General features: G+C 44.1%; 1 protein-coding gene across 1 annotated transcript in view; it reads left to right on the forward strand.

Annotated features, from left to right (window-relative positions):
- The window catches only part of znf536 (zinc finger protein 536), a 188402-nt gene that overhangs the window by 43184 nt on the left and 119154 nt on the right, over positions 1 to 26064 (forward strand). The gene's annotated exons all lie outside the window — the stretch shown is intronic.

A 26064-nucleotide genomic window follows, 5' to 3' on the forward strand; every position in this document is an offset into this window, starting at 1 on the left:
GAAATGGTGAGGAAAGAACCGTAAGTGAAGGCCATTCTGTTTTTATGGTCACTCCTTCCCTACAGTAGTGATCCGTGTGAAAGCTTAAAGCACACTGTCTGTGTCTATGGAGGAGACTAAAGCTCGTTATGGCTGGAGTAATAATTAGCACACTGCAGAAAGGAAATGATTTGCCTCTTAAGCCACCAATATCTTTCTTTTTTTGTGATTCCTTTCCCCCGCCCCCCTTTCACTCTCTCTTAACACTGACTGGGAAAGCTACACACAAACACAAAATAAGCAGGAATATTGGGTAGTGTTCTTTAAAAAAGCTGCTAGGGTAGCTAGCTAGGCCCAGGCCCCAGACAGTGCAAGTGGAAATCCCAGACCTCATAGTGATGAATTACTAATGGTCCTTCAGAACGTCTCCGTATCCCTCGCAATCTAATCGCGCGGAAATCCAAGACGTGTCCTGTAAGGAAGGATCCGACCATAAGGAGACACCTCGCTCAACCTCCCTCCCGCCACCTCTGTTCCTCTCCCCCTTCCTTCCACTCTTTGACTCTCACCCCCTTTTTCCTTTCCCGTCCTCTCCCGCTCCGCCTGCGTCCCTCGCTTTTAATTTCTCGCACGCTATTCTACGCGCGTCCTTTGAGTCTCTCTCTCCGCGTGTTTCTCTTATTGTCTCTTCTTTACCCGACTTCCCCCTCTTTCTTTCATTTCCTCACGCTTCCAATCGTCATGTATACACTGTTATTACCCTGGGGAATATTTAGCAGTAGCATGTTCAACACCACATACCGCCCTCTCGTCTTAACTCCGAACACAAACCTGGAAGGCACAAACCGGAGAAGTATGCGTAAGTATACTGATCAACGATAAACAGAAAGCTTTTATTTAGCAGTTTAAATCCCTATTACGGGATCGCTGAATCTCAAGCCTGGGATAATTTTCAGAGACATCTCTCCGACTACAAAGAAAATGGGAATCGAAAGCCATTCAACATTTAAAGGAGATGGAGGCACTTTGAAAGCAACAGTCTCAACAACGTCCTTCATTTTCACATTTCATTGATTTCACATTGCTGGAGTTCAATGCTACTAGTGCTTGAGACAAGGGCCCGCGTTACCTGCAGCTTTGTCGAGATACACTCGTAGAAAACGATAAACATTCGAAAGCTGTCAGGAGAAAATATCCTCAATCCCTCAGTCTCTCAGAAAAACAAGAAAAGGACACAGAAACATGTCCAATGTTCTTTGTGTAATCAGTGACATAAATGCCCAGGATTGAGTGATCATTTTTTAGCCTCGCCGTGTGTTTTTGCGAAGGGAACGTGGAGTTCTTGCTGGAGTGTGACAGTGCGACATATGCAGATAGTGGGCCTCCCTGGGTCTATAGGGGTTTACCAGGGAGCTGCTTCTCTGTGGCGCGAGGGTTTCAGTGGCAGAGCCAATGTGCCTTTGAGGCCGTATCCTAGCAGATTAGTGTCTCTCCTTATCATTCAGATCAAGCCCTGCTCCCTTTGAAAACATATTGTACATATCTACCCCTCCCCTCCCTGCCGTCGTCCATGACAACAATCTGTAGGCGTGATGTCTGTCTCAGAGGAGCAGTGGGAGCCCTTGACAGATAGCAGGTCTGGCGCTGGAGTCAAAAGCAGGCACGTCCGTCCTCCTCCCTACCCGGTGCAGGGGAGAGAGAGAGAGACTGTCAGACGACAGAGGGGACCGAAGGGGGCTGGGCTGGGGGGCCTGGAGCCCAACACTCAAGCCCTTCATCATCCTCCTATGATAGCAGGGGTAATTGATATATGGGCACAGCCGTCTCTTCCCCTTCGCGTGTTAAGGTCGACTTATCTACAGTTCACCCCTGATTTCTCCACTTCCATTATATTTCCGAGATATTGACTGACTGGTGAGGGTGGTGTGTGGAAAAAAAAACAGAGAAAAAGAAAAGAAAAGTGCTTTTATTCCGGCGCCTAACCCTGCCTGTTATCAAAGTAACTTTGAGCTTATTAGCAACAAAGGGCCTTTTCCCCCCCTTCCTGCTTTGTGCGGCCGTGTACGCCAGCGCTTCCTGAATTAAACTGCTGGCTTCCTGTTCTTTTATATGCATGGCCACATCTGGGGAGCTTGCTCACAGCCCTSCTGCCTAATAACAATCACCTTCCCTTTCAGTCCCCCCTGATTGTTTCTAATTCACTCTGACAGATAGTGGCTGACAAGCCGCCCGCGCCTCCCTCCCTCCGTGACCCCGGATCACTCACCGCACTTATAAGGCCTGTCATTTTTAATATTTGATTTCAGTTTTAAGTTATGTGTTTTACCCAGRTGATGAAATCAGTGTTTAACTGAACACAAAATGGATCTCCCCTCTCTCTTTTCATCTTCAATCTCTCCCTTGCTTGCCCTCTTTGCCTTTTCTCTCTCTCCTTCTCTCCTCTGTTTATGGAGATTGGCGGAGAGGAGGATATTAGAGATAATATAGGCACACAGACACAGAAATGCGCACAGCCACAGACAGACACACAAAGACACACAACTCACAGACACACGGACACACTACATTTTACGTTGTGATCTGCCAGTGGGTATTATACATTTTCTCAGTATCTAGAAGTCCAGCAACAGAACTTAATGCTTGGCCATTGACAAATATCCGATTTTGTATATGTCCTCAGGCCTGCAAGTTACCTAGTTCCGACATTCTTTGCATTCCATTGATTGCCAATAAAGGTGTTTAGACATGGGTAAAATGCATATCAGGTAGAGTAATCACTAAATGAATGGATAGATTCATCGACAGGTAGATGGATGACATTTTGCAGGGCAATCCATGCAGTCCCTCAATAAAAAACACAATTTAGAGTTAAATGAAAAAAAGCAATTACTTAGTTAGCCGGTTCAATAGTTTGCTACCCACATACTTCACAGAGCTTTGTATATATACAGAGAGAGATAGAAGAACAAGAATGAGAAGACCAGAGAAAGAGAGAGATCGAGAGATTCATTGTAACCTTGTGCCTACTACACCCACCGTCTCAAATAGACACATCCACCGTCTTACGAACACGTTGACTGTCTTCCCCTCACAACAACAAGGCAACATCTCCCAAACTCATCCAGGCACCAACTTATAAACACTCTGCACCCCTATCACCCCAACGTACCCAGACACCATCTCAAAAACACACCCACTTCATACCGCCAAGGCATTGTGTCATTCCGGGACACGACGGTGCCCTGGGCATGCCCGATTCCATTTTTTCTCTCCCGATGACAAAAACACAACTAATTGGAGTACCACTGCATGTTTTCACTAAAGGCACAATTTAATTACATTTGAGCTGGGAATGAGTATTTTGGGAACGTCATATGTTCGTTCAGCAAATGGAGCGAACGAAAAGCAATATTTGTTTTGCTTTGATTAGCAAAACCGGCAGGGTAATTTGTTAAGAAAGGGACAGAAAATCTCTGTTTAACCCACCCCCCCCCCAAAACAGACTCCCCCCCCCCCCCCCCCCCCCCCACACAGCCCCTACAATGTGAATCAGCATCGACCCCCCCCCCCCTTCCTTAAGCCATTTATGCATTTATCTTAAATGTTAATGAACTTTTGCCCCCAGCATTTTTGACTTTGGACCGCTGTCTCCAGTCTCCAGTCCCTAATCTCTGTCCTTTTGTGGCATTGTTGATAAATACTTTACGAATAACTTTTGTGTTTCATAATGTAAAGAGTATTGTTTTCTCCAAGGTTGTATTAATAAACATGAATGAATGTATTTGTCTTCGCCAAAACATGATTAATGCACATTAGCCTGTGTATTGCTCACTCTAGCCCGCGCCCCTACTCCCCCAAAAAATGACCCATCAACATTAAATATTTATGGCATAATATTAATGGTTTTGTAAAGAAAATAACACGTTATTAATCCTCTGATTAACAACTGATTAACCTTTTTATTAAACACGTGATCCGTGCATCGTCGATTCAGGATATGTCGCCTGAGTGTGCTGCAGAATAATTATTTTTGTGTCTTTTCTAATTGCAAAAATCGCATGGTTGAACTGTTGTTTTTTACACATGCACACACACTTACACTTGCACACACACTTACACTTGCTCACACAAGTGAGATATGCGGTCCAAGTACACATATACAAAAAATTGGCAAAATTCTATTGCATGAAGCGAAAGCGACTAAATATAGCAGCAGATCTTTAAAACAATGGGGTTTAATTCACATATCCGTTTATTCCACAGTTATTGGCATGCTGTGGGAAAGTACAGAAAAAACACTGTGCTGAAGGACAAACGCTTTCTTTCTCTCTTTTTTTTGTGTTTGCTCATCTCCATGCCATTGTGGGTATTTTTAGTCCCCCGTCTCAGTCCGCTAAAACACAATTATGTTATGTTTTGAGACATGCCAAGAGTGACTTCACTGTGCAGGCTAGGAAAAGAAAGACCGATCTTTGGTGCCATGATCTACCAGGTGCTTATGCAAGTAGGGCTTTTTCACTGGACATTCACTGCAAGAATTGGTGAGGTTTAGGGATTGGCTTGTCAAGTTGTAAAAATATATTTAAATAAATACTAATACTAAAGAGAACTACTAAGAACTACCAACTCTAGACGGTTTCTCCTAGGAAATTTACAGTGGTTTTCCAAGTTGTTCTCTGCAGTGTGCATATTACGTAGTTAGGTAAATAATGATAGAATAGACATTATTATTAACGTTTATTCATTTCACTCATGATAAAAACGAATTCTATAGTCTTTGTGTGAAGGCTTTGGCTTAGTGCTCAGGCCTCAGGCACAACTCAGGGACGCTCTTCGGTCCTGGGTCCTGGGTCATCTCACAACTTCTTTTCATTTAATTCATATCTTTGTTTAAGCATGTTTTTTTCTTCTTCTTCATACACCCCTGCCTTTCATTCTGGCCCTTTTCTTTAGTGGGCAGGATCCATCAAAGGCCAATGTGTTGTGAAAGGCAACAACAATACGCCTCTTTGTGGAAAGATGTGTGAGGGGATAAGTGTGTTGGGGACACTTGTTGTTTTTTTACGGCATGGTCTTATGATGGATCGGTGCTTGTTCGGCAGGGTGTCTTTGTTCGTTTCCTTTTTCCTCCAATAGCAATGGAAGATTTCACCTTCAGCGACTTTCCCTTAACCCCCATCTCACTTTGGACTTGCTCTCTTTCTACTCTCCTTCTATCTCTCTCTTTAATTCGCTCGTCTCTAGTCTCTCTCTTTTTCTCTCTCGCGCACACACTAGTCTCTATCTATGTCTTTCTGTCTTTCTCTCTCTCTTTCTCTCTGTCTCTCTCTCCACCACACAAACTGGCCGCCCTGGGAGTCAGTCACACACCCCTCTGAAAACAATTATCTTTGAACTTGCTTTTAGTGCTGTTTGTCCTAATTGCAGATAATTTTCTCTGTCAGATTTCTACTTTTATTGCAGTTTTGCCCTGAATGTTGATCCTATTGAGGTTCAACCTTATTTTACTCGCTGGGACACCCCTAAGACCTGGATTCATCACATATCCCCCTAGGACTTCTCTCTCTTTCTCTCTCTTCAAATTCATTTTTTTTTTCTCATCATTTTTCTTTTTTTTAAGATATCATTTTTTTGTAGTATTATCCAAATGAATTAGTGGGATCCCAAAATACACAGAAGGACGTATGGTTTGTCCCAATTTCTGTGTTATCGTTCACATTTTGGGCCAGGATTTTTTTTTTTGCTGAGGTATATCTCTGTGACACGTTGGACTGAGTAACTTCAGTGCCACTTGGGATTCACTATGTATTTATAGATCGGTGGTACAGAGGTGGACTTCGTAGTAATTAAAGACGAGTAAAGGTGGTTAATTCCTTCCTGTGCGTCGTTCTGTTAACTATTTATGAGACGGTCTCGACTGAAAACGCACACACACTGTGCACGCATGCACCTAAGCTTCTTAAGGATGTTTGTCACCATGCAGACACCGCACAACATGCACTGCAGTTGCAGAGAGAGGTTTAGATACGGTGCCGGGCTTTTCAAATTAGAACTGGATTGTGTGGCAGATATGTTCATGGGCCGGGTCAATGACCGTCTATGGGATTACTATCATAAAGTGGTTCCAGCCACAATTTATTTATTTGAACCTTTATTTAACTAGGCAAGTCAGTTAAGAACAAATTCTTATTTACAATGACGGCCTCGGAACAGTGGGTTAACTGCCTTGTTCAGGAGCAGAACTACAGCTCGGGGATTCGATCTAGCAACCTTTCGGTTACTGGCCCAACGCTCCAACCACTAGGCTACCTGCCGCCCCAATGAGCGTGAGAAGTCCTCTGCCCCAGATGTACAGTGAACCTGCCCTACCTGAGGGAAAGACTGCGACATACAATGCTGGAATCTGACGGCCCCAAATGCCGATGCATGATGCAACCGCTCACAATCTGTTCAGGATGAATCATGTCATCATTCATCATTGTGACAGCACTATAGCACATTTCCTGTACTTGACTGCAGCAGTCAGTGGCACTCCTCTGTTGCATGTTTAGGCAGTTGTTGTCCTGACTGTCTAATCACACAGGATGTCTGGGTTTTGAGCTTTTCTCCTCCAATGAGAGTACAGCAATTAAATGATGTCTACTTTGCATTAATTTGATACAGTATATGGATCCTAAAGACACACTTTTCGCTATTTTTGCTGACAATTAGAATTAACTTGAAAAACAAATTATTTCCTCCCACGCGCTCTTACTCGACTGTTCAGTCCCGTCTTGTTGTATTCCGTTTTGTTTCTTAACAAAAGGCAGAGGAGAAGCTCTTTACCTTCGTTCGGTGAGTGAGCGATGGCAGTTTTTTTGAAGTACCTCCTCGACGCGACACACACTAGAGAGATGTTCATTTATTCAGGGCACAGTGTGAGATAGAGAGGCAGCGCTCTCCTCTCCTCCCTCTCCAGTGGCCCGCCTGCCCGGACGCCTGGCCCACGGTGGCCTGAACTTCCACACCGATTGATGGCCCCGTGTAGACCCCCAGCTCCTCCAAACTCCCATAATGCTCAGGGAGCGCATCTTTATACACACACACACACGCCTAATTGAATTACATCCCCTTCAGCTCTGGGGTCCTCTACTGAAGGAAAGAGATGGTCCGTTTCACTGAGACCGAGCTACGGAGTCGTAATTCTCACAATGCCTATCATCCACATTAGATGTGTCACCAAGACAAATAGAGACATAATGCAGGCAGGCAAAGAGRTCCGTCACAGKGACTTTGGCAGTGGTTTGCGACTGTTTCAGAGAGTTTCTTCTTGCACCGCCACTGTGCTCCTCATCACAGAGAGCGCCGGTGACAGCCAGTGAAGGCTGCTTTGTTTGTGTAGTCGTCTGCTCTCTTTAATGAGCCATTATTGTGTGTTTTGTATTCGTCGTGTTTGTATCGTTTTTTCGCTGGTTGAGTTTCGGAAAGAGAGGCCTTGTCTTCCTGGACTCCTTTAGAAAGTAGTCAAACCGCCCTGAGAGTGACTGGGGCTGCGTGTTTGGAGCACGTCAAGTTTCGACCTTCCGTCGCTCTTAACCGTTTCCCAAATCAAAGCATCAGAGCTGCAGTCAAACTCTCCTCCTCCTCCTCTTCGTCTCGTCTCGCCGTGTGCCTGAAGCGCCGCGGCTCTCTCCGCAGCAGGGGAAAGGCAGGGCGTCGGGTAGGAGCGGGACGGGGGGAATGTAGCAGACTGTGACACGTACCTGTCAGCAGGTACTCCAAATAATTGGTAAATTACTACCGCGGGATAGAAGAGGCTCTCTTTTCTTTCTGTTTGATGAATATTTGAAGTCGCCAGGCAGTCGTAGAACAACGCCGCGTGTTTGGCTCGGAGAGTCGGGCTATCACACGCATCGAGGAAGAGGAGCAGCTAACGCGCAGAGAACAGAAGGGATCCTACTGTACTACTTAGTGTAGACAGAACAGAGAGCACGGGAGCACGGCGTGGAGACTGTCCTCGTAATCTAAACGGGTCTGAGCTAACAAGCAGCATAAGCGTATACATTGAGACAATGCTTTACTAAGTGACATATGCTCTCTGTTACACACGCTGGCTGACACTGACAGACCCGCACACTGACATACTCACTCTCACACACTTGGAAGCCTAAACCCTTTTCCATGTTGAATGGATGCCACAGAAGGTTCACTTGCTCAGTGGACAAATGTGTTTTAACTTTCGGGGAAGCTTCACACCCTGCCAATTCGGTGGGAGCAATTGGGCTCCGTTTTGTCTGTTAATGAAACGTATTCGTCTTCATGTTGCTCTTTCGTCGGCCTCGAACTCACTTTACGCCACTGTCAATTAAACCCCTTAGGGTCACTCTGTGCATAAAAAGATATGGAACGCGTTTGACATTTCAGCTCGCTCGTGTTAGGCACACCCATAGAACACTTTGCGATGAGCCGTATGAAAGAAGAAAAAAAAAACCTGCAGAGGACGTTCAAAGGGCCGTGCCACCACACTAGTATGAGGTGGTGAAACAGTAGCCCCGAGCACGGCGCAGTCCCCAAGGGAATGTGTCCTACGTAAAGTAGACATATCTGAGTGGTAGACTTAGATAGAAATGTCACTGGGGGACGGCCACGTCATAATGGCAGGTTTTGGTAGAGCTGAGGCAAGTGCGAGCTGGGGACATTGGACGCTATCGGTCAAAAGACACATCAATGGACTAGACTAGATTGAGGTTGTGGCACTAAAAAACTGTGGCTGGGCTTGAGGACCTTGGTCCGTATCGCCTGCATGAAGTGGTTGTGCTGGGCGGTGATGCAGTCAGTGAATGCCTTCGATATGGCCAGTGGGGTCGAGGTGTAACGAAGCGTATGGTGCACGTCCTCGATCCTACCCCCCACAAAGCAAGGCATCCTTCAGGGCTGACTGGACCTAGAGTGGCCCACGGGCCTGTAGTTTAGCCCACGTTTCAGTGGCGTGAAACAGCTTGACATGTGAGACACTTCCCCAGGGTATGAGGCGTTTCATCTGCCTTTTACCCTGTCTGCCGTGGTGAGGCTGAGTCAATGAAGGCCATGTCTTGCCAGTGGATCTCATTGGAAGTAGTCCGTTGTTGTGTGTATTCTATGGTATTTGCTAATCCCCATCACGCTCCAAATCAAATTTGATTTTCCATAGAACATGTCCATCTCAGATTGCATTTCGGAGAATAATGTGATTGTTTTGTTGTGGAGACGTTCATGGTGGTACGTGTTTCCTTATGTAGGTTGTATCAATAGGTCCAGTGTATTAGATGTCTGAACTCTGTTTGGTATGCTCAACAACCAGTAACCTGAACAACAGATCTCCGTTGCATTGTTTCCTGTTACTCTATGGGGACTGTGTCCTGCTTGCATATAAGCAGGGGGTGTTTTATATTATTGTTGTTTACTGGCGACATCTTTGGGTCGATGTTCAAGAAAAGTCCCCCATTTTGATTTATTCATTTCAGCCGAGGATTTATGCGGCGATGCTAAAAACGTACATCTCGCACGGACTGATGGAGGATCTATTATTCATGAAAGCTAATGCATTGTTTCTTCTTGCTTTATATAATTTCCCCCCCCCCTTTTTCCCTCACCAGCATTTTCTCAGGCGGCTTGGCAGTAATATCTGTATTGAAATGAGAAGTTTGAAAGACAAACCACCAGCTCCTTATATGTGTAAACTGCGTTAAATCACACTTTGAGCTTACAGAGCGGAGCTTCAAATGTTAAATGGGGGTTGAAGTCTGCCTGAACTAATTTGTAGGGCTTTGCACCATGTTGACATTTAAATGTGATAAGAATAGGAAACTGTATGCCGACCTATTTTGAAGATGCTTTCGGAATACACTCGCATCAGCGCCGGTCTATAATTAATAAAAATAGACAGGGTTTCTTGCTCCAGATTTGATTATAATACAACCTTATAAACACTACAGGGATGGGGATAAAAACAGAGGGGAAAAATTTGATGGGCGCAGGAATTAAGAGGGAAGTGGATTGCACACACCTGGTTTTGCAGGAGATTGCGTTGGCTGGCTGCTGTGCTATCACATTACTGTGATCCAGCCCCTGTGTTTGTGAGAGAATTGAGGAGAGGGACCGGCAAAATCAGCATGCAAATAACGGCACATTGTTAACTTAATCAGATGCAGGAGGGGGAAAAAAATATGGAGAGGGAGGGAGAGAGGGAGGGATGGAGAAAGGGAGAGGATGGAGGGATGTAGAGGAGGTGGGGCACAAAAAATAAGAGTCAGGGCCCTGAGATGGCGGAGGGCAGAGGGGAAGGGGTATGTGTATGGGGGTGAGGGGTGAGCTGCCGAGTGGAAGATAGGGGCTGGTTTCAGGGCATCAAGATGATGCAGCCTCTCCAGAGCTCCGTCAAGTGGCTCAGACAGGCAGTTCAGCGGTGATAGCAGAGCGCCGTCCGTGTTGTGAGCCCTGCTGTCACCGGCCCCCGACAAGAGATCACAGCTGTAGGACACGGGTATTATCTAAAGGCTATGGGGACAGGGAGGTGTGGTGGGGTGCGGCAGGCAGGCAGGCAAGCTAAACATGGCAGGTGCACCCATGTTGCTGGTGACTTTCTAGGCTAAGCTATACGTCACAGTGCCATCCTTAAATGCTTATTCACTACAAATACATCCTAGCCTCATCATGGAAGAAATGCAGTACAATTAGATTTTTATTTGAAATTCTTTCACCAAAGCATGGATGCCCATGCAAAAGATATGGCTTTTAAGATCATTTTGATTTGTAAATCTGACGATGTCTTTCAATGTGTTGAAATAGCACAATGCACCCCTAGAGTTTATAGCTGCTACGTAGTGACCACTATAGGAATACAGTGGCTTGCGAAAGTATTCACCCCCTTGGCATTTTTCCTGTTTTGTTGCCTTACACCCCGGAATTAAAATGGAGTTTGTATCATTTGATTTACACAACATGCCTACCACTTTGAAGATGCAAAATATATTTTATTGTGAAACAAACAAGAAATGAGACAAAAATAAGAGAAAACATGAGCGNGGGCACAGTGTGAGATAGAGAGGCAGCGCTCTCCTCTCCTCCCTCTCCAGTGGCCCGCCTGCCCGGACGCCTGGCCCACGGTGGCCTGAACTTCCACACCGATTGATGGCCCCGTGTAGACCCCCAGCTCCTCCAAACTCCCATAATGCTCAGGGAGCGCATCTTTATACACACACACACACGCCTAATTGAATTACATCCCCTTCAGCTCTGGGGTCCTCTACTGAAGGAAAGAGATGGTCCGTTTCACTGAGACCGAGCTACGGAGTCGTAATTCTCACAATGCCTATCATCCACATTAGATGTGTCACCAAGACAAATAGAGACATAATGCAGGCAGGCAAAGAGRTCCGTCACAGKGACTTTGGCAGTGGTTTGCGACTGTTTCAGAGAGTTTCTTCTTGCACCGCCACTGTGCTCCTCATCACAGAGAACGTCGGTGACAGCCAGTGTAGGTTGCTTTGTTTGTCTAGTCGTCTACTCTCTTTAATGAGCCATTTATTGTGTGTTTTGTATTCGTCGTGTTTGTTCGTTTTTTCCCCGCTGGTTGAGTTTCGGGAAAGAGAGGCCTTGTCTTCCTGGACTCCTTTAGAAAGTAGTCAAACCGCCCTGAGAGTGACTGGGGCTGCGTGTTTGGAGCACGTCAAGTTTCGACCTTCCGTCGCTCTTAACCGTTTCCCAAATCAAAGCATCAGAGCTGCAGTCAAACTCTCCTCCTCCTCCTCTTCGTCTCGTCTCGCCGTGTGCCTGAAGCGCCGCGGCTCTCTCCGCAGCAGGGGAAAGGCAGGGCGTCGGGTAGGAGCGGGACGGGGGGAATGTAGCAGACTGTGACACGTACCTGTCAGCAGGTACTCCAAATAATTGGTAAATTACTACCGCGGGATAGAAGAGGCTCTCTTTTCTTTCTGTTTGATGAATATTTGAAGTCGCCAGGCAGTCGTAGAACAACGCCGCGTGTTTGGCTCGGAGAGTCGGGCTATCACACGCATCGAGGAAGAGGAGCAGCTAACGCGCAGAGAACAGAAGGGATCCTACTGTACTACTTAGTGTAGACAGAACAGAGAGCACGGGAGCACGGCGTGGAGACTGTCCTCGTAATCTAAACGGGTCTGAGCTAACAAGCAGCATAAGCGTATACATTGAGACAATGCTTTACTAAGTGACATATGCTCTCTGTTACACACGCTGGCTGACACTGACAGACCCGCACACTGACATACTCACTCTCACACACTTGGAAGCCTAAACCCTTTTCCATGTTGAATGGATGCCACAGAAGGTTCACTTGCTCAGTGGACAAATGTGTTTTAACTTTCGGGGAAGCTTCACACCCTGCCAATTCGGTGGGAGCAATTGGGCTCCGTTTTGTCTGTTAATGAAACGTATTCGTCTTCATGTTGCTCTTTCGTCGGCCTCAAACTCACTTGACGCTGTAGTCAATTAAACCCCTGAGGGCCGCTCTGTGCATTAAAAGATATATAACGCTTTGACCTTTCAGCTCTCTCGTAGTGGGCACACCCATAGAACACTTTGCGATGAGCCGTATGAAAGAAGAAAAAAAAAACCTGCAGAGGACGTTCAAAGGGCCGTGCCACCACACTAGTATGAGGTGGTGAAACAGTAGCCCCGAGCACGGCGCAGTCCCCAAGGGAATGTGTCCTACGTAAAGTAGACATATCTGAGTGGTAGACTTAGATAGAAATGTCACTGGGGGACGGCCACGTCATAATGGCAGGTTTTGGTAGAGCTGAGGCAAGTGCGAGCTGGGGACATTGGACGCTATCGGTCAAAAGACACATCAATGGACTAGACTAGATTGAGGTTGTGGCACTAAAAAACTGTGGCTGGGCTTGAGGACCTTGGTCCGTATCGCCTGCATGAAGTGGTTGTGCTGGGCGGTGATGCAGTCAGTGAATGCCTTCGATATGGCCAGTGGGGTCGAGGTGTAACGAAGCGTATGGTGCACGTCCTCGATCCTACCCCCCACAAAGCAAGGCATCCTTCAGGGCTGACTGGACCTAGAGTGGCCCACGGGCCTGTAGTTTAGCCCACGTTTCAGTGGCGTGAAACAGCTTGACATGTGAGACACTTCCCCAGGGTATGAGGCGTTTCATCTGCCTTTTACCCTGTCTGCCGTGGTGAGGCTGAGTCAATGAAGGCCATGTCTTGCCAGTGGATCTCATTGGAAGTAGTCCGTTGTTGTGTGTATTCTATGGTATTTGCTAATCCCCATCACGCTCCAAATCAAATTTGATTTTCCATAGAACATGTCCATCTCAGATTGCATTTCGGAGAATAATGTGATTGTTTTGTTGTGGAGACGTTCATGGTGGTACGTGTTTCCTTATGTAGGTTGTATCAATAGGTCCAGTGTATTAGATGTCTGAACTCTGTTTGGTATGCTCAACAACCAGTAACCTGAACAACAGATCTCCGTTGCATTGTTTCCTGTTACTCTATGGGGACTGTGTCCTGCTTGCATATAAGCAGGGGGTGTTTTATATTATTGTTGTTTACTGGCGACATCTTTGGGTCGATGTTCAAGAAAAGTCCCCCATTTTGATTTATTCATTTCAGCCGAGGATTTATGCGGCGATGCTAAAAACGTACATCTCGCACGGACTGATGGAGGATCTATTATTCATGAAAGCTAATGCATTGTTTCTTCTTGCTTTATATAATTTCCCCCCCCCCTTTTTCCCTCACCAGCATTTTCTCAGGCGGCTTGGCAGTAATATCTGTATTGAAATGAGAAGTTTGAAAGACAAACCACCAGCTCCTTATATGTGTAAACTGCGTTAAATCACACTTTGAGCTTACAGAGCGGAGCTTCAAATGTTAAATGGGGGTTGAAGTCTGCCTGAACTAATTTGTAGGGCTTTGCACCATGTTGACATTTAAATGTGATAAGAATAGGAAACTGTATGCCGACCTATTTTGAAGATGCTTTCGGAATACACTCGCATCAGCGCCGGTCTATAATTAATAAAAATAGACAGGGTTTCGTGCTCCAGATTTGATTGTAACACAACCTTATAAACACTACAGGGATGGGAAAAAAACGGAGAAAAAAAATGGATGGGGGCAGGAATTAAGAGGGAAGTGGATTGCACACACCTGGTTTTGCAGGAGATTGCGTTGGCTGGCTGCTGTGCTATCACATTACTGTGATCCAGCCCCTGTGTTTGTGAGAGAATTGAGGAGAGGGACCGGCAAAATCAGCATGCAAATAACGGCACATTGTTAACTTAATCAGATGCAGGAGAAAAACTATGGAGAGGGAGGGAGAGAGGGAGAAAGGGAGAGGATGGAGGGTAGGAAGGAGGGATGTAGAGGAGGTGGGTCACATAAATAAGAGTCAGGGCCCTGAGATGGAGGAGGGCAGAGGGGAAGGGATATGTGTATGGGGGTAAGGGGTGAGGGGTGAGGGGCCGAGTGGGGGTAAGGGGGCTGGTTTCAGGGCATGAAGATGATGCTGCCTCTCCAGAGGTCCGTCAAGTGGCTCAGACAGGCAGTTCAGCGGTGATAGCAGAACGCCGTCCGTGTTGTGAGCCCTGCTGTCACCGGCCCCCGACAAGAGATCACAGCTGTAGGACATGGGTGATTTAATACCCCGCATTATGAAAAGGCTGAGGGGACAGGGAGGGGTGGTGGGGTGCAGCAGGCAGGCTAAACATGGCAGGTGCCCCCATGCTGCTGGTGACTGTCTAGGCTAAGCTATGCGTAACAGTACCATCCTCAAATGTTTATTCACTAAAAATACATCCTAGCCTCATCATGGAAGAAATGCAGTACAATTTGACCAAAACATGGATGCCCTTTCATATGGCTGTAAGATCATTTTGATTTGTAAATCTGGAATTGTCTTTGAATGTGTTGAAATGGCACAATGTACCTTTAGAGTTCACAGCTTCTACGTGGTCACCACTATGGGAATGAAACAGAGAGGTTACGACCCGTGATGCATCGATCATGCAGTGATGCCTCTTGAATAGAATATGTACAGTCTGCAGCCATGGTAACATAAACAACACATTAGCATCGTGGTGGTGGGGGTTAGCGATGACGAGGGTTCAGGAAAACAGAGAATGTGAGTAATGTCACTTATCACCAGGCACACGGCACTACACCGGGACAATTAAAGAAGAGGCCTTGTGTTGCTTCAAGAGCAAGACGTCTCCAGGGAGGGAAGCACTGAATGCACTATACAGAGAGTTCCTTTTTCATTAAACATTATCAACCTTTATGAACACACATGCGCACACACACAGGCACACTCACAAATACACACGCAGGGAGAAGTTGTATAAATGCAGACAGGTCAGAGAGAGAGGAGTGTGGAGAGACATTAGTAATCCGTTCCTGGGCCAAACTGGCCCTTCAATACACACATCTCTTATTTACCTCAGTAGAATGAAATATAAAACAGTTTTTGTAATGTATACTGTCCTTTACCTCTCAGATTCACTGTAGAAATATGTCTTCTAAATGTTATTTGCTGTTAAAGCTATTATCTTTAGCAACCTCACCAAAAGGAAGCTGCTGTTCTGGGTTGGGTGTTACATAGAGGAGAACAGGATGAGAGGTTTTTGTAGTGGAGTTCAGAGAGAGGCCTGTTTTGAAGTTTGACCAACTTTGCCTTATTCTCCTAATCAGAGTCTCGTCTTAGTGAAGCGTTGGCATGTAGGCAAACACTCTGTCTGGCCCGCAAAATGGTTGCACTCGCTCTCTCTTCCCCCTTCTTCCCCTCTTTCCCTCTCCCTCCCTTCCTCTCTCACTTTTTCCTCTGATCCTAAGAAGAGTAGCCCCACTGTTTCAGATGAAGTGAGATAAATACACATGTTCCCTGATGTCCCGAAGGCTTCCCACCCTCCCTCCTGAGAGCACACCCTCCTAACGCACTTCCTCTGCCACAATTAGTCCATAATAAATACACTTTACTCTTAATGCCGATAATGTGCCCTGCTCTCTGAATCTCCCTCTCTTCCTCTCTGTCTTTTTTCCCTTTCTTATTAAGCCACATTAAGACGTAACTTTGGGTCACACGAGAGGGAGAGAGAAAATTATGAATTATTCTCAGAGCTACTCACAGCTGCAAACAATAGCGGCAAAGAAAATACAGATATTGTAACGTATGCAAAGAATCGAGAGCATTTGCAGTCAAGTCTCACTTCCTGATGGCTTTGATAAGATTAGTTGCTTTCTTAAACAGGATGTGTGCTGCTTTTAAAAAACTGCTCTATGGACATACCGAGTACAGTTGCATAACGGCCTGCCTCGACAGAGTGCCTGCAAGAATTGAACGTTTCCTTCACATGAAGTCTCTCCAGATTAGCTTGAGATAGTTTATCAAAGTGATGGAATAAAGGAGATTTAGCATTGTCATATTAAAAAGACATGCAGTGGTTCAATATTTAAAAAGCCCATTTGCCTTGACAGAAGTGCTTTTTCATTCAAGAGCATATGGCTCCCATACCTGTTTATAGTCTCCCCTTATCTTCTCACAGAGAAAAAAAGGAGAGAAAAATAGATATTTTCAAAGATATTGAAGAATCGTTCAATTAACGGCGGCATGATGTAAAATAATTACTTGACTTGCTTTCCATAATGAGTATCTCTAATTAGCCATACATTTGTTTTGTGAAAACTCCAAACTACAGTTGTGAGGAGATGGTAAGTACGTTGAAGTAGCACCCAACCCCTCTCCTCYCTTCCCTTCACAAAGGCAGCATCACTTGGCTTCAAGGCACAATTCGCATCCCCATGTATGCATACAAGCGGCGGTAAATAGTCAGGAGTGTAAGGGATCTTTTTTTTTTAATTAGCTATGCAACAATTAAAGGATTCACAAACTAAATTGAACCTTGTCTCCGTCGCCTCCCRGTTTGATTTCAGCACCTGTCACAACAACAGCCCCTGTTCAGCCATTATGCAAAACTTCCTAAGAACAGAACCAGCATGAGGAGGAGAAAACAGCAATTATTTATGATATTCACTTATTTCAGGTGATATTGACATTTAGAGTCTAGAAGAAAAGAAAAAAAATGACCTGAAAGGGAAGACAACGTGGCCTGGTTGACTTTGTCAACCGGCGCTAGGCAGATATGGTTTTATTTTGCCAACATTAAAGCCGCTCTAATGCCTGTGAGAGTGTGATGATGGGTGACTCACTCAGCACTACCRGGCTGCCCTTCTCATTTCCCACTGTAGAGTGAAAACAATCGCTGCGTTGATTGTACTGTTAGCATGTGCGCGCCGTTCTCTCTCCCTGTCTGCCTTTAAGAAACAGTGTCGGCCATGCCTTACTAGCGATGTGTCATTGCATTTTCCAGTGAGTAGTATTCAAATGCAGGCAGGCAGCCCAGGGGAATGATGTAAGCCATGATCGACCCTACACGGACAGCTACACTGTGGTCATTGTTCGCTGGCCTTTCTCTGCTGTAGAGTAACCATGCGTGATCAGCGATTCGACCGTGACTACTGTAGCCTGCCATGAGGACGTGGCCCCGTTTTCCCGACAGAGGGTTGTGTCACGAGGGAGAGGGTAGGAGGGGGGAAACGGCACATGACAGAATACGGACAATCATTTATATGTTGGAAATTCTTTCCCATTATCTAAAATCATTCCCTTTTTCATCACTTTTTGTGCGCTTGTTTGTCCTCTGTCATCTATCTCATCCATCTCCCTTCTTATTGTGAAACACGGTCTGGTTAACAAATGTTCGAGACAATTAATCCCCCACTCATCACAATGCGTAAAATCTACTGGCAGGAGTCTTTCCACACTGCTGTGACCACTATTGCAAGATATACACATGAAAAAGGCACACACATCTGCTGGTCATCAAAATAATACCAGGAATGGTTAGCATAAAAGGAAGCTTTGAGCTTTTGGCCGGCTCCGGATGATGATGCGGCTGACCAGGACAATGAACTGTGGGAATTCGCTTGTCTCCCGTTGATCTTCCTCCTTGGCATCCCAAAAGCCTGTCAGACGCAGGGATAAAAAGACAGGCATTTTTCTTTCTCTCTTTTCTTTCTATTTTTTCTTTCAGCGGGGGCCTCATAGTGATCTGTGGAGATGAGCTGAAAGCCGAACTACCTGTTGACAAGTCCTCTTAAGAGACCTCAATGACATATTGTGTGGGGCTACAGAGCAGAAAGGAAAGGCCCAGCTAGGTCGATTCATATTTGTCACCGTTGTATAGCGTTCAAGTTCTTGTATAGAATTGTTGTTTTGATGTATTGGTTTACTTCATTCGTACTATGTTATGAAGCTCGAATCTTGGTTCTTAACTCATACGTTAGCGTAGTTGTTGTGTGGGGTCTAGGGTATGACGTTGGAAGAAACGGACTGGGTTTATTCTACTTTATTTCACTTGTTGTGCTGGGAACCTTTCTGTTTTCGCCTCATTACAGCATGTAATAATCCAGTTCAGTCAAAGAGCATGGAGAGGAAGAAAAACAACTCACGTTTTATTGGGTTAATGAGAAGCGTTCCGAAGACCACCTGCAATAGACTAAACAAGCATGAGGAAATATTCATATTAGCTTCAATTTACTGCCATGCTTAAAATGATCCCAGCTCTACTTGTGTTGGTATCTGCTTTCCTTCAATATTTTTTTTAAATATGCTTTCCTCAGAGTATGTAACATATGGCAAACACACTCATTTTCCATCAGATTGTTTTTCCCCTCTAAATGCGTTAATGATTTGGTGCGAATATGATGGAATTTCGTTACTTTGTGAATAATGATGGATTTATTAAAAGCAATGACCTTCATTATAACTTAATGAGGTATTTCATTGTAATTAGTTCATGGATTCTTGTCAATACATGCCAAAATAACAAAGTAATGTCTTACTAATGGCTTTTCCATTCATCATTTCTCCTTATAAACCTAGAATCCGCCGTTAAAACAATAACAAAGTGGTCAACCTACCTCTGTTTTGGTTTTTTTTAAAGGCTGAGGGATGGGCCTGGAGAAGTGTAACCACTTTCAAATTCATAGACAGAGCTATGGATGCAAGGACTGAACATCCATTATATCAAAATTATAGTTTTAAACATGTTTTGAGGCTATACATTGTTTTTTTGCATTCTATTGTTTACAACATTGGAGTAAAAACATGTATATTTGGGGTTCTGATGACCTAAGCTCCTGAGACATTTATAAGTTATATTATTAAAGAATCAATTGGTATATATAATTCATTTATAAGTCCAAAAATGGTTGTAGCAATTAAGGATTATAGCTTTAAAATGTCTAAAAAGTTTTATTTGGCCTGCATTCAGTTGACCCAGTTGATACATTTACCATCAATATCACATCAAGCAATACTTCCTGTCTTTTATCAAATCCAAAACCTTCACAAGAGCATGTTTAGCCATACTCTGCTTATGTGTTTTAGCCTTAGAATATGCAAATGTCTGTGGTATTCAGTGTATACATCATTTGTAATACTCTACCTGACCTAGTGTTTTCTGTTTCCTTCAACTTTGCATGTACTTTATAGGATCAGAGCACATATGCCCTCATACGTTTGTGATGCTTGTTAATTAGATGATGACACGTACTGAGCCCAAATATATTCAGACAGAAATACACTTCCATTGTGTTGAAGATACCGTCCGTAATTAAGCTGTGGGTTGCAGAGCAATTTGCTCTGAAAAAAAAGAAGAGGAGAAATCTGGTTTTGTGCCGCTTTACTAAAAACTGTGAATATTAACCACAAACTGTAAAGAAGAGCACTACTGCACCTCTGTGAGAGAGTGCAAAAGGAAGTCTGGTGGCTTTGCAGGCGTCATTTGAGCCTTATCGTTAATGAAAGAGCATTTTTGTAGACACCAGACAAACGTTAGATCTGTTTCGGGTTAGAGCAAGTGCAGACATCGCTACAGTGTGCTGTTTGGATGGCTGAGATGTCAAGGTCAAGCATACAGGTGTACAGTTACTCGGGAGCTACTTGTAATGCTAACTATGACGGTAAGAAGTTACRACTTGTGACCCTGTGAGTTTATAATGCGAACCACACAGACTTGAATTGCGTACTTGTGTACAAGAGAAGGACACGTTGGATTACTGGTACTTACTGTGTAACAACTGGTACTACTTGCTCTATGTGAGTACATCAAAGCGTTTGCTTTTTCAGAAACGGAATTCCATATGAATGAAATAAGACTGTCGTGATTACACTGAACACTCATTGTGTTGTTGTTCTAAGAGCATTGCTACCTGCATTGTTACACATAGAGGGCACTCTGATATTGAATTATTGTCAAAAGCAATGTATGTGTGTGTGCGCCTGCGTGCGCGTGTGAATGTGTGTCTGTGTTTGTGTGTGTTGCATGTGTGTTGATGGGGGGGGGGGGGTGTCACATAAGAAATGTCCTTTTTAATCAAGAAAAAAATATAAAATGACTTGGGAGCAAGGGAAGCATATTAATGCAGTTCATTTGCATACGCTCGTCAGCAAGGATACGTTCAAAAAACAAACTGGATTTGTCAGTTCATTTCACATTATTCCATTGTCTATCTGCCTTTGTTACATGTTAAAGATAAAGCCGGAAATCAAATGTAAGAAAAGGGCAAACTGCTATCTCTATAAATGAGCAACAGCTCATCAGTCTTGTTTGAATCATAGATGTCTATGGCAACAGGCAGCGTGCATACAGGGCACTTTCAAAAAGGGTTCCGTCTGATATTGGCAGAGTTTACAAAGGATTGTGGGTGGCACATTTAAGAGTCACTTCATTTTTGTCTGGCAATGGACAATCCTTCCTAAGAGATCAAGATGAGAAAGTTGTGCAGAAACTGGTTTTATCTACCTGTGTATTCTCCCAACATTGTATTTAGAAAATATACTCATATCAGTGTAATATTATTGCAGTATTACAAAGACGTTTTCTGAATGGTATTTGCAGTAGTGTGGGATAGTAGATTTGTGTCTCAGTTATGTGATAATAAGCTCATACAGTCGTGCGTGACCTCGTCAATGCAAGTAGGCTCGGCATACATGAGGCATGCCCAGTCATCACATAGGCTACATAATATATCCATTATATCCTTCAAGGGTTCATTTGATGGCCTTCTCCTTTATTACGAGACAATGATTGCAGTCACGTTCTAGAGAAGAAGAAAGTATTCATAAGCAGCCCACAGATCTTGTTCATATTTTAGAGATAAGAGTCAACAACAAGCAACAGTGTTGGAAGAACAGTTGGCTAAAGAACAGCCAGGCCTAAGTCTTCCAGGGTGCGTCAGTCTTCCAGGGTCTTCCAGGGTGCGTCAGTCTTCCAGGGTCTTCCAGGGTGCGTCAGTCTTCCAGGGTCTTCCAGGGNCACACACACACACATGCGCACACACAAACATGCGCGCGCACACACACAGGCACACACACACAAATACACACACACAGACACTTGTTCTCTGCTGAACGGAGTTGTAGCCGCTGGTTGTGAGAGATGGGGAATCAGTGATCATGTTGAAGGTCAGAGAGGGCAGGGAGAAGTGATACAAATGCAGACAGGTCAGAGAGAGCGGAGTGTGGAGAGACATTTGGAATCCAGGGCCTGGGCCAAACTGGCCCTTCAATACACACATCTCTTATTTACCTCAGTAGAATGAAACATAAAACAGTTCTGGTAATGTATACTGTCCTTAAGCCTCTCAGATTTTCTGTCGAAATGTGTCTTCTAAATTTGCTTTGCAGTAAAAGCTATTATCTTTAGCAACCTCACCGAAAGGAAGCTGCTGTTCTGGGATGGGTGTTTCACAGAGGAGAACAGGATGAGGAGAGGTTTTTGTAGTGGAGTTCAGAGAGAGGCTTGTTTTGAAGTTTGACCAACTTTGCCTTATTCCGCTAATCAGAGTCTTGTCTTAGTGAAGAGTTGGCATGTCGGCAAACACTTCTGTCTGGCCAGCAAAATGGTTACACTCACTCTCTCTTCCCCTTCGTCCCCTCTTTCCCTCTCTCCCTTCCTCTCACTTTTTTTCTCTGATCCTAAGAGAAGTAGCCCCACTGTTTCAGATAAAGTGAGATAAATAAACATGTTCCCTGATGTCCCGAAGGCTCCCCACCCTCCCTCTTGAGAGCACACCCTCCTAACGCACTTCCTCTGCTACAATTAGTCTATAATAAATACACTTTAATGCAGATAATGTGCCCTGCTCTCTGAATCTCCCTCTCTTCCTCTCTGTCTTTCTTTCCTTTCTTATTAAGCCACATTAAGACAGGATCTGACTTTGGGTCACACGAGAGGGAGAGAGAAAAGGATGAATTATTCTCAGCTACTCACAGCTGCAAACAATAGCTGCAAAGAAAATACAGATATTGTAACGTATGCAAAGAATCGAGAGCATTTGCAGTCAAGTCTCACTTCCTGATGGCTTTGATAAGATTAGTTGCTTAGCCCCTGTTCAGCCATATGGCAAAACTTCTAGAACAGAACCAGCATCGAGAGGAGGAAAGAAAACCAGCAATTATTTATTGATAGTCACTTATTTTCAGGTGATATGACAGTAGAGTCTTAGAAGAAAAGAAAAAAAAAGACCTGAAAGGGAAGACAACGTGCCTGGTTGACTTTGTCAACCGGCGCTAGGCAGAGATGGTTTTATTTTGCCAACATTAAAGCCGCTCTAATTGCCTGCTGAGAGTGTGATGATGGTGGACTCACTCAGCACTACCAGGGCTGCCCTTCTCATTTCCCACTGTGGGTGAAAACAATCGCTGCGTTGATTTACTGTTAGCATGTGCGCGCCGTTCTCTCCCTGGTCTGCCTTTAAGAAACAGTGTCGCCTAGCCTTACTTAGCATGGGGCATTGCATTTTCCAAGGAGTAAGTATTCAAATGCAGGCAGGCAGCCCAGTTGGGAAATAGTAAGCCATGATCTGACCCTAACCACGGACAAGCTACACTTGTGGCATTGTGGGCGCTGGCCTTTCTCTGCTGTATAGTAACCATGCGAGTGATCAGCGATCGACCGTGACAAAATACTGTAGGGATGCCCCCCCCCGCCCCCGACAGAGGGTTGTTGTCACAGGAGGGGGAGGTGTAGGAAACGGGAAGAACTGCACACGACAGAAGACGGACATTTCATTTAGATGTTGGAAATTCTTCCCCATGATCTAAAATCACTTTACTTTTCATCACTTTTTGTGCGGCTAGTTGTCCTCGTCGATCTATCTCATTCCATCTTCCCTTCTTATTGGAAACACGGTCTGGTTAACAAATGTTCGAACAATTTAATCCCCCACTCATCACAATGCGTAAAATCTACTGGCAGGAGTCTTTCCACACTGCTGTGACCACTATTGCAAGATATACCCACATGAAAAAGGCACACACATCTGCTGGTCATCAAAATAATACCAGGAATGGTTAGCATAAAAGGAGCTTTGAGTTTTGGCCGCTCCGCGATGATGGATTGCGGCTGACCAGACAATGAATGTGGGAATTCGCTTGTCTCCGTTATCTTCCTCTTGGCATCCACAAAAGCCCTGTCAGACGCAGGGTAAAAAAGACAGGCATTTTTCTTCGCTCTTTTCTTTCTATTTTTTCTTTCACGGGGGGCCTCATAGTGATCTGTGGAGATGAGCTGAAAGCCGAACTACCTGTTGACAAAGTCCTCTTAAGAGACCTCAATGACATATTGTGTGGGCTTACAGAAGCAGAAAGGAAAGGCCCAGCTAAGGTCGATTCATATTGTCACCGTTGTATAGCGTTCAAGTTCTTGTATAGAATTGTTGTTTTGATGTATGTTACTTTCATTCGTACTATGTTATGAAGCTCGATCTTGGTTCTTAACTCATACGTTAGCGTAGTTGTTGTGTGGGTCTAGGTATGACGTGGAAGAGAAACGGACTGGGGTTATTCTACTTTATTTCACTTGTTGTGCTGGGAACCTTCTGTTTTTTCGCCTCATTACAGCATGTAATAATCCAGTTCAGCAAAGAGCATGGAGAGGAGAAAAACAAACTCACGTTTTATTGGTTAATGAGAAGCGTTCGAAGACACCTGCAATAGACTAAACAAGCACATGGGAATATTCATATTAGCTTCAATTTACTGCCATGCTTAAAATGATCCCAGCTCTATTGTGTTGGTATCTGCTTTCCTTCAATATTTTTTTAAATTTATGTCTTTCTCAGAGTAGTATGTAAATATGGCAAACACACTCATTTTCCATCAATTGTTTTTCCCCTCTAAATGCTTAATGAATTGTTGCGAATTATGATGGAATTTCGTTACTTTTGTGATAATGATGGATTATTAAAAGCAATGACCTTCATTATACTTAATGAGGTATTTCATTGTATTAGTTCATGGATTTTGTCAATACATCCAAAATAACAAGTAATGTCTTACTAATGTTTTCCATTCATATTTCTCTTATAAACTAGAATCCGCCGTTAAAACAATAACAAAGTGTCAACCTACCTCTGTTTTGGTTTTTTTAAAGGCTGAGGGATGGCCTGGAGAGTGTAACCACTTTAAATTCATAGACAGAGCTATGGATGCAAGACGAACATCCATTATATCAAAATATAGTTTTAAACATGTGTTGAGGCTATACATGTTTTTTTTGCATTCTATGTTTACACATTGGAGTAAAAACATGTATATTGTGGGGTTCTGATGACCTAAGCTCCTGAGACATTTATAAAGTTATATTATTAAAACATCAATTGGGTATAGATAATTCATTATAAGTCCAAAAAGGTTGTAGCAATTAAGGATTATAGCTTTAAAATGTCTAAAATTTTATTTGCCTTGCATTCAGTTACCCAGTTGATACATTACAGTCAATATCACATCAAGCAAACTTCCTGTCTTTTATCAAATCCAAAAACCTCACAAGAGCAGTTTATCCTACTCGCTTATGTGTTTTAGCCTTAGATAATGCAAATGCTCTGTGGCTATTCAGTGTATACATCATTTGTATACTCTTACCTGACCTAGTTTTCTGTTTCCTTCACAACTTTGCATGTACTTTCATAGACGACACATAGCCTCATACGTTTTGATGCTGTCAATTAGATTGATACACTACTGAGCCCAAATATATTCAGACAGAACATACACTTCCATGTGTTTGAAGATACCGTCCGAATTAAGCTGTGGGTTGCAGAGCCAATTTCTCTTGAAAAAAAAAAGAAGAGGAGAAATCGGTTTTGTGCCGCTTTACTAAAACTGTTGAATATTAACCACAAAACTGTAAAAGGAAGAGCACTACTGGCACCCTCTGTGAGAGAGTGCAAAGGAAGTCTGCGTGGTTGCAGGCGTCATTGAGCCTTATCGTTAAGAAAGCAGGCATTTTTGTAGACACCAGACCAAACGTTAGATCTGTTTCGGAGTAGAGCAAGTGCAGAACATCGCTACAGTGCTGTTTGGATGCCTGAGATGTCAAGGCAAGCATACAGGTGTACAGTTACTTCGGGACTACTTTAATGCTAAACTATGACGGTAAGGAATTAGCAACTTGACCCTGTGAGTTTATTAACGCACCACACCAGACTTGAATTGCGTACTTGTGTACAAGAGAAGGAACGTTGGATTACTGGTACTTACTGTGTAACACTGGTACAGCTTCTCTAGTGGTACATCAAACGTTTGCTTTTTCAGAAACGGAATTCCATATGAATGAAATAAGACTGTCTGATTACACGAACACTCATTGTGTTGTTGTTCTGAGAGCCACCTGCATTGTTAACATAGAGGGCACTCTGATATTGAATATATGTTCAAAAGCAATGGGGTGTGTGGTGTGTGTGTGTGTGTGTGTGTGTGTGTGTGTGTGTGTGATGTGTGTGTTAAGTGTGTGTGTTGGTGTGTGTGTGTGTGTGAGTGGTGTGTGTGTGTGTGTGTGTGTGTGTGTGTGGTGTGTTGTGTGTGTGTGTTGTGTGTGATGTGCGGTGTGTGCTTGTGCTGCTGTGTGTTGATAGGCATGGGGGTGTCACATAAGAAATGCCCTTTTAATCAGGAAAAAATATAAAAATGGACTTGGGAAGCAAGGAAGCAGCATTAATGCATTCTTTGCT

This window comes from Salvelinus sp. IW2-2015, linkage group LG10 (assembly GCF_002910315.2).
Source record: "Salvelinus sp. IW2-2015 linkage group LG10, ASM291031v2, whole genome shotgun sequence".
Classification (NCBI taxonomy): domain Eukaryota; kingdom Metazoa; phylum Chordata; class Actinopteri; order Salmoniformes; family Salmonidae; genus Salvelinus; species Salvelinus sp. IW2-2015.